The sequence below is a fragment of the Cyprinus carpio genome, chromosome A20 (assembly GCF_018340385.1).
Source record: "Cyprinus carpio isolate SPL01 chromosome A20, ASM1834038v1, whole genome shotgun sequence".
NCBI classification, from domain to species: Eukaryota; Metazoa; Chordata; class Actinopteri; order Cypriniformes; family Cyprinidae; genus Cyprinus; species Cyprinus carpio.
In genome coordinates, this window is record NC_056591.1 from 25,530,598 (window position 1) to 25,538,818 (window position 8,221).

The window sequence follows — 8,221 nt, forward strand, 5'->3', positions numbered from 1 at the left end:
ATAAATTACGATTCTAAAGAAAGCCTGCAGCAGTGACACATGCAATGTCATTCCTTCATGGCACTAAATCTCTGTATGTGCTCGGTGCTCTATTAGGGCAAGTAGAACATGCGTTTTGTCAGAACAAGGGGGAAAAAGCATTGCACAAAACACCCAATAACAGATGGATGTAATGGTTTAGATGAACGCTGCTAAAGTGAAAGGTTAATGCCGATGCAGAACGCAAATTCGAAGCATGATTTGAAGGCTTGTGATTTAAATATGAACTTGGCAAAGCGGATCAATTTCCTCTCGGTGCTACATGGCTCAAGATATGTGAAATACTGCTTCAGATTGTAGTTTAGAAAAGATCTTTGACTGTATCTGCCACAATCATTCATAATCATTTCAAAGAACAGTGTATTTTTCCATTGAGCTGGTGAATTAACAAAAAACAGTTCCCAAAACTCTTTAAATAACAATAAGAAAATCTATATAGTCCATTTCTGTAAGTTTGTGGGAGACCGAATTCACATACGATGTTGTACACAATTCATCTTAATCAGTGGAAAACAGAACACACAAACAAATAAACGATCAAATGACAAAAACTTCTTTTGTCAGAAAGGCATTGAATCTATTTAGTGGACGAATCGACCAACTTGCTCTTGCAAGCCGTCTTGCAAACAGCTCACAGAGAGTTTTCCCTTTAGAAAACCCAAAATGGAGCAACTAAACAATTGGAGCGTGGTGGCAGAGACGTTCAAAAGTTCAGTTCGGGCTGCCCGGGGCCCTCAGACTTTAAGTAGATCCTCGTCGCTGTCATCGGGGTCTGGCTGAGGTTTGCTCTGGTTTCTGCCGTTGTATCGGGTCTTATTATTGCTCCGTGTGTCCACCAGGAGCCCCACCAGATCCTCGTCACTTTCTGCTTTCAGCAAAGCTGACTGCAGCCGTGAGGAAGTGGACGATGAAGGGGCGATTCGGACCCCCGGGACTGTGAGCACCTCATCCTCGCTGTCCTGCTCGTCCAGGGAGAAGGAGCGCAGGGCGTCTGCGCTGACAGGCTTGGTGGTGATGTGACCGTTCCCTTGTGGCTCCCGCGTGGGCGTCCCGGTCTCTTCCATTAACCATTCCATCTCATCTTCACATCCGCCCTCATCTGTGTTCACCTATCAAGAGAGATGAACACAAAGACAAAAGCTGTATTCATACTCATTCTGATTTTTACTTATTGTAAAACTTGCAAAAGGACAAGACGTTACCCTGGAGTATTTGTAGGATACTGGATTTCCTTTCTTGCACCAGCTTGACACTTTCTGTATTAAAAGTTGCCTAAAAATATGAAAATGCATATTAAGCACACTGAACAAAAAACTGGTGTAGAAACAATTTTCGCTCAGAAATTGCTGGTACATTTTTACAAATAATAAAATTAGCAAATGAATTAGTATTGAACTAAACATTACATTAGGTGTTCCTGTGGCTCAGTGGTAGTGCATTGCATTAGCAGCGAAAAAAGGTTGTGGGTTTGATTCCCAGGGAACACATGTTAGGTAAAAAATGTTAGCCTGAATGCACTGTAAGTCGCTTTGGATAAAAGTGTTTGCTAAATGAAAATGTAAATACATTTTAAAGTAATAAAATCATGTTTTATTTACAGTTTTGAAATTGTATTTTTTTTTTCAGTGCAACTCAAAGCAGCTTGAGTAGAATTTCTATATTTGTAATAAAAAATTGTTTTGAGTTTATAAAACAGCGCAAAAGGTTGTGGGTTTGATTCCCAGGGAATTTTTTGAATTTATAAAAAAAATATATATTTACACAACTGTTTTGGGGTCGTGAGAATGCATTTATTTGATCAATAAATAAATAAATAAATATTATTGCAAAAAAAAATTTAATTTAAAAAACTGTTTACTATTTCAATTTAAAATGTAATTATTTCCTGTGATGGCAAAGCTAAAATTTCAGTCTTCAGTGTCACATGATCCTTCAGTAATCATTCTAATATGCTGATTTGGTGCTCAAAAATCATTATTATTGTTATCAAATGTTGAAAATAGTGCTTAATATTTTTTCGGAAACCATAAAATTATTCGGGATTCTTTGATGAATAGTAAGTTCAAAAGAACAACATTTATTTGAAATAGAAATCCTATCTAATATTATAAATGTCTTTACTGTCACCTTTGAACAACTTAATGCATCCAAAGTATTAATTTGATTTAAAAATTAAGCACTGGTCACAAACTTTTGTATTACTTTTAAAATAAAATTCACACACATAAATGTAAGTTGCATTTTACCTCCTGTCTCGTTTGTGCAGCAGAAGAACAAGCAAACAAATAGTGAGCACAACCAACAGAAGGCTAAGCACTGCCCCTAAAGCCTGACTCCGCCCAGACAATCCAGCTTGCTCCTCCCCTCCATCAGTGCTGTGCGGGTCCATGGAGCTGGATGAAATATGGGAAAAACAATGTACTACAAACTTACTTGGCTAACAAATCTATGTTGTAGAATTGTTGAATTAAAGCCTAAAAGTATGTTTAGGCTTTGGTTATACTCACTAAAATTCACAAACGGTGGCAGTGTGCCAAACAAACAGATACTGGCAGCCATCTGTCTCCAGAAGGAATTCTGGGATACCTTCACCTGCTGTAGGGCTGCAGTGAAACAGGATGGTCGAAGACACAGTTTTGGTTTTGTCTCGTCCACATACAGATTCAGATGGTACCAAGACGTCAAGATTTCCACCTGACAAAATACAACAGCAGGTCATGCCATAAAAGTGTTACAACATCACTGAAACACAAACCTAAACTAATAATATGAGTTCATACTACAAACTAAATTGAATTGACAAAAAACAAGTAATAAAAGTGTTCAACATATGCCAACTGTACCCTAATTATATATATACACAGTATATATTTTTAAATATATTTCCAAATACTGAATAAGTATGACATTTTTTTGAGAAATTCCACAAAATATATATACAAACAAAACATTTTGCCATTTTTGGGTTACAATTTTTTTTTTGTAATTTATTTAATATAAATAATAAAAAATAATAAACAAATTATACAATGTTTTTAAGCAAAACATATTTTAAAGAGAACATTTATTTAATTTAAATTTATTTATGTTTTTGGTGTTTGTTTTTTTTTATAGAATTTATTTATAAATACAAATAAATACATCAATTAATTAAATATAAATAAATAAACAAACTAAGGAAATCTTTAAAAATAAAACAATTTAAACAATAGTTTGCCATTTGTGTATTGTTCTAAATAAATAAACACACCCCTCTTTGCCTTTTGTCTGTTCCAACATGCATACTGAAATATTTGAGCACTGATCACACATTGTAATCCCAATATGGTCACTTACAGAATTTCTCTCACCTTTTATATAATACTTTGCTTTGCTGGAGGAGCCAATTTTTCTGCGGTAACTGTCATTAATCTTGACCTGACAGATATTTGCACCCAGACAATTTGAAATGGAGCTGTCGGTGATGCCTGACAGCTGGATGTGGTAGATATAGCGATCTCCATTGGGTCGGATGTCTCCTGTGGCGTTGTGGAAACTGAGGACAGATAAAACACTGTTTATCTCATGCACATTACTAGATGTGGTGTGGTGTAGTTGTAGGCTCTCACCGGTAATAAAGCGCTCCCAGGCTGAAAATGGCTCCTGTCTCGGGTAATTTGATGGTTCCATTGACCATCTCCACTTCCTCCTGCTTCACAGCACATGCAGATCGAGTCTCCCACTCCACCCAGTACTCACATGCTGTTTTATCCTCCCTACAACAAACAGACAAAAATATCAATCTTATTAAACTCACATTACATTAAAAATACAGACCAGCTTATCTGGAAAAAAAAAAATTGAATTTTTGTAATTTATTCCATTGATGGCAGTGTCAAATGATCCATCGGAAATCATTCTAATATGCTGATTTGGTGCTCAAAAATTATTGGTGCTCATTTTACTAATAATAGCTAATGTTAAAAACGTTTTTTGCTGATTGATATTTTTGTGATGCATTCTTTTCTTTGATGATTTGAAAGTTCCAAAGAATATAATATTTTAAATATAAATCTTTTGTGGCATTATAAATCTTTACCATCATTTAGGATCAATTTGATTGCAAAATTCTGAATGATAGTGGTTTCCACAAAAATATTAAGCAGTACAACTGTTTTCAACGCTGATAAGAATAAGAAATGTTTCTTGAGAAGCAAATCAGCATATTATAATGATTTCTGAATGATGTTGAAAATTCAGCTTTGCATCACATGAATAAAATACATTTTAAAATATATTTAACTAGAAAACAGATATTTTAAATGTGTAATAATATTTCACAATATCACTGCTTTTACTGTATATATTATAAATGTAGCCTTTGTGACCAAAAGAGACTTCTTTACTTTAATTTCTAACCTTTCGACAAGTAGTGTATGTTTTTTCTATTTGGTTCTCTGAAATCTGGTTAAAAATGACACGTCTAACAGATGCTTAACACCACAAGTTAAGAAGCTATTCATGCCAAGTCATTCTTAACTTACTTGAATAATTTCGGATGGCCCACTGTGCTGCCACACTTCAGCTGCAAGATTGTTCTTGCGGGTTTATTGTTTCCACACACTTCGTCACCCATGGAATAATTGACGAGGATCTTTCCATCTGGTGAGGACACATACTGATGAGAAACCAACAAAACCGCAATCACGTCAGAGGTGGTTAAAAAATACTTACCGATTAACTCCATGGTCTGCGTGTGAACACGGCCCAGTGTCTCAGTCTTCCCACTGGCACGTCTGCGACACACGGCGGCTTCTGCTGCACACCCTGGCTGGCCTCCATGAATGGCCTGGCAGAGATTGAAGTAGTACCTGTGAGAAAAAAATAGTTCAATTGTTGCAGATGCAAGTGCAATATTACACCAGTGTGTCATTACTGATTAAATGCAATGTGTCCAAATTCCACAGACTTGAGTACAAATAGTACATTAAAAATGTATGTTTTTGAACAAAAACAAATTATTACTGCTGGTACAAATAGTTGATAATTATTGCTCTGTTATGGTCTATAAAAATTGTTAAAACTAAAAATCAAGGAATTTTGTCTTATGAAATTAGATTTTATAATTTATATTTTTATTTTACACACACCATCACAACTCTAGATACTGTATCATAATCGACGATAAAAGATAAATACATAATTTGTTTTAAAATTTATTTACTCATTTAATTTACTTTATTAGATTATTTTTATTATTATTATTATTTAATTAGATTATAGATTATTTATTTTGGCAGAAAGTGTTAATGTTAGGTGCAAAAATGCATTTTGCAAAATGTACATTGTTTTTGTTACTGCTTTGAAAAAGATTAAAATAAAATATAAAAAAAATTATAGTAACTGCTTAGATTACTTTCACATAAAAATTGTAAAAGAGCAATCAATACTTAAAAAAAAAAAGGAGAAAAGAAGCCATGATATTATGTTTTTCTAATATCAGCCTAAAAAATGTGCTGATATTGGCCATTACTGTCAATGATATACTGTATATTTACATCCCGTGACGGGGCAAATGAAATTGAACAGAACAACAGGTGTGAAACTCACGAATCGTCCCCGTTGCTAAATTTCCATGGTTCTGTTAGAGATGAGAGCGTGCGCAGGTCGTAGGTCTGGTGTTGTCCTGCAAACTTGCACTCCATCTTTTTGGGTGGGCACACCACATTGGTTCGCCACTGGAAGGTAGCAGAACATCCTTGGGTTTCGCTTATCAGCTGAGGACTTCCACGACCCGCCGCTCTGTCACACGAGAACAAAATGGACGACTGCCGTTTCTCTCTTAGTGCTGTGAATTAAACAAGAAAAAAGGTGTAAATACGCAGCTTTAAAATCAAGTTTCTAATAATTAAAACCAACATTCAATTAGACAGAAACACAATTGTTATTTAAATCTTAAAAACACAGACAATTTAAGTAATGTTCACGTCATGTGCTGCCAAATTGATGAACCAACTGAAATAATTACATTAGGTTTATTTAATCCTAGTGTAATTATTTCAGTAGGTTATTGCTAGTATTTACTTAATTACGTTACATTAACAACATTTTTAAATCATTTACATTTTAAAAATCTTACATTTTGTAAATATAGTTATTTACATTTTACTTAAATTTTCAATTCTTAAAATTAAATATTTAAGTCATTAATTAACTTCAAAATTGAACACATCTTTAGTTTTCTTTCCTTAATAAGGAACTGAAACCATTAAAAAAACAGATTAATGAAATAAAAATGAAAGAAATAAATACAGCTTGTCCAGTTGGGCTATCCCAAAACAGTACATGTATTTCATGAGTTTTATGTTGTAAATGATTCATACCGCCAGAGCAAAAGCCCCATTTGTGATCTTTGTTATAGTCGCTTGTAGTGGCACACCACTTCCTGCCATCAGTCCTGCCGTCAGCTGTGCACTCAGTATAAAACTTGTCCATGAACTTAAAGGGGAAAGTGCACACTTCATTTTGATCTGTAACTGAAAGACAATAAACACACATTTTAATCATTTAGGGGAAAAGTTTAACTGGAGTCTATCAACAGATTCCATCTTAGATCTTGACTTTGGTTGACTGCAATGCATGGTAATGCTGCATTTCCTATAACACATGCATGCAATGTTGCCAAATCTTACAGTTATTACCTTCTATTACCATCTGTCAAAAGTGTGCCCATGCTGCCTTAAAATGTTGTCTAGGTAGGCAGCTCAATAGGTTTATAGAGTCACTTGGAGTGTTTGTCTGACCTTGAGGACAGGTGTCTCCTCCACTGTACTGCATGATCACAGCCTGCTCTTCTCTGTTGTAGTCTAGGTTCTTGATTTTGCTGTTTCCGTATGAAGCCGCAGAGGCCGTTGAGGTCAGACATACCGCACTGTCTTTACATGCTGTGCCCGCCACAGTCCCACACACATTGATATTAAAGGAGCCAGAGCTTCCAGGAACCTAAAAAAAAAAAAAAAAACACACACACACACAATAAACTAAGCTCCAGAATCATCCCTTTGCTACTATGATTTTAGTAGATTTTTGGCATATATACACACTACCGTTCAAAGGTTTGGAGGTCTGGATTTTGTATTAAGTTAATTAATTAATTCTTTTAAAATGAATACTTTAATTCAGGAAGGATGCATTAACTGTATGAAGCAACAGTTAAGACATTTATAATGTTACAAAATATTTCTATATCAAATAAATGCTGTTCTTTTGAACTAGTCATCAAAGAATTCTGAAACAAAACATATCACGATTTGCATAAAAATATTAAGCAGCGCAACTGGTCTCTTATAACAGGAAGTATCTATAGTGCTAATAAGCATATTAAAATGATTTCTGAAGGATCATGTGACACTGAAGACTGGAGTAATGATACTGAAAATTCAGCTTTCACTCACTGGGAATAAATTGCATTTCAAAATAAAAAAAAAACAGTTATTTTAAATTGTAACAATATTTCACAATATTACTGCACTCTTGCTTGATCAAATAAATGGAGCCTTGGTGACTTCTTTGAAATGCAGTCTTGGTATAAGAGACTTCTTTCAGAAACATTAAACAATCTAACAGACCCCAAACATTTGATGGCACAAATTTAAAATGTTCAGTCTTGGAAAAAGTCCTTCTCTCTTCATTACCTGAACGGTCCCTGACAGAGCTGAGAGGTCAAATGTATAGCGCAGCTGGGAGACGGTCAGACTGCAGTCCCGCGCTGTGATGGTCTCCGGGCAAACCACAGGAGTGGCCCACTCAAACACATACATGCAGTCCTGAGCCCGGATCATCTGGGGAGAACCCTGTTTGTGCAAAACCAACACTTACATTCAGGTATAACAGAGATGACGGACAAAAATATTGAACCAACAATACACTCGATACACAACAATACAATTGGATAGACTTGACACCATTTATGATGGTTTTGGGTTGCTCTCTTACCAGCTCTGCCCCTTTCTGGCAGGTGAAAATGATCTTGGAGGAGTAGTTGGAGGTGTGGTCAGAAGGGCAGACGGTTGTGCTGCTGAAGGTGATCTCCACCTCATTGGTGTTGATATTATAGCGAGGAGGGGAGGTGATTCGTCCGATGTCCTGCGCAGGATAAAAAAAAAACAAGCCCATACTGAATTTAAAACTGGAAAATTTTATT

The 8,221-nt window shown here is 35.4% G+C and overlaps 1 pseudogene; it reads right to left on the bottom strand.

Moving 5' to 3' along the window:
* Positions 1–418: 418 nt before the first annotated feature.
* Positions 419–8,221, bottom strand: part of LOC109100396 — a 30,506-nt pseudogene continuing 22,703 nt past the window's right edge.